The sequence below is a fragment of the Mandrillus leucophaeus genome, unplaced genomic scaffold (genome assembly GCF_000951045.1).
Source record: "Mandrillus leucophaeus isolate KB7577 unplaced genomic scaffold, Mleu.le_1.0 Scaffold63, whole genome shotgun sequence".
Classification (NCBI taxonomy): domain Eukaryota; kingdom Metazoa; phylum Chordata; class Mammalia; order Primates; family Cercopithecidae; genus Mandrillus; species Mandrillus leucophaeus.
This window is the reverse complement of record NW_012106808.1, coordinates 332,289-333,922: the sequence shown is the minus strand read 5'-3', so window position 1 is coordinate 333,922 and position 1,634 is coordinate 332,289.

Sequence of the window (1,634 nt, the reverse complement as noted above, 5' to 3'; positions counted from 1 at the left end):
AAGGAAATATCCTCCGATAACAAAGAGAAAGAAGCTTTCTGAGAAACTTCTTTGTGTTCTGTGAAATCATCCCACAGAGTTACACCTTTCCCCTCTAGAAGCCTTTAGCTGAGACAGTTCTTGTGGAATTTGCAAAGTGATATTTGTAAGACCACGGAGGGCTATGGTCGAAAAGGAAATATCCTCAGAGGAAATCTGGAAAGAAGCTTTCTGAGAACCTGCTTAGGGTTCTGTGAATTCATCTCACAGAGCTGTCTCTTATACACATCTAGATGTGTATAAGAGACAGCCTTTGAATACTTTAGGGCCAAAGGAAATATCCTCCGATAACAAAGAGAAAGAAGCTTTCTGAGAAACTTCTTTCTGTTCTGTGAAATCATCTTACAGAGTTACAGCTTTCCCCTCAAGAAGCCTTTGGCTAAGACAGTTCTTGCGGCATATGCAGAGTGATATTTGGAAGCCCATAGAAGGCTATGGTGAAAAAGGAAATATCCTCAGATAAGTATGAAAGAAGCTTTCTGAGAAACTGCTTAGTGTTCTGTTAATTCATCTCACAGAGTTACAGCTTTCCACTCAAGCAGCCGCTAGCCTAGCCTGTTCTTGTGGAATTCGCAAAGTGATATTTGGAAGCCCATAGAGGGCAACGGTGAAAAAGAAACTATCCTCAGAGAAAAACTGGAAAGAAGCTTTCTGAGAAACTGCTTTGTGATGTGTGACTTCCACTCACAGGGTTACTTCTGTATTTCGTGAATCTCTGTGCTGGCCTTATTTCTGAGGAATCCGAGAAGAAGTATTTCGGATCCCTTTGAAGACTATAGGCCGAAAGGAAACATCCTCCGATAACAAAGAGAAAGAAGCTTTCTGAGAAACTTCTTTTTGTTCTGTGAAATCATCTCACAGAGTTACTGCTTTCCACTCAAGAAGCCTTTCACTAAGACAGTTCTTGCGGAATTTGCAAAGTGATATTTGGAAACCCCTAGAGGGCTATGGTAAAAAAGGAAATATCCTCAGATGAAATATGGAAAGAAGCTTTCTGAGAAACTGCTTAGTGTTCTGTTAATTTATCTCACCAGAGTTACAGCTTTCCCCTTCAAGAAGCCGCTCGCTAAGCCTGTTCTTGTGGAATTCGCAAAGTAATATTTGGAAGCCCATAGAAGGCTATGGTGAAAAAGAAAATATCCTCAGAGAAGAACTGGAAAGAAGCTTTCTGAGAAACTGCTTTGAGATTTGTGACTTCCACTCACAGAGTTACATCTGTATTTCGTGGATCTCTTTCCTCGCCTTATTTCTGTGGAATCTTTGAACAGATATTTCGGGTCCCTTTGAACACTACAGGGCCAAAGGAAATATCCTCCGATAACAAAGAGAAAGAAGCTTTCTGAGAATCTTCTTTGTGTTTTGTGAAATCATCTCTCAGAGTTACAGCTTTCCCCTCAAGAAGCCTTTCGCTAAGACAGTTCTTTCGGAATATCCAAGGTGATATTTGGAAGCCCCTATAGGGCAATGGTGAAAAAGGAACTATCTTCAGATGAAATCTGGAAAGAAGCTTTCTGAGAAACTGCTTAGTGTTCTGTTAATTTATCTCACAGAGTTACAGCTTTCCCCTCAAGAAGCCGCTCGCTAAGCCTGTTCTT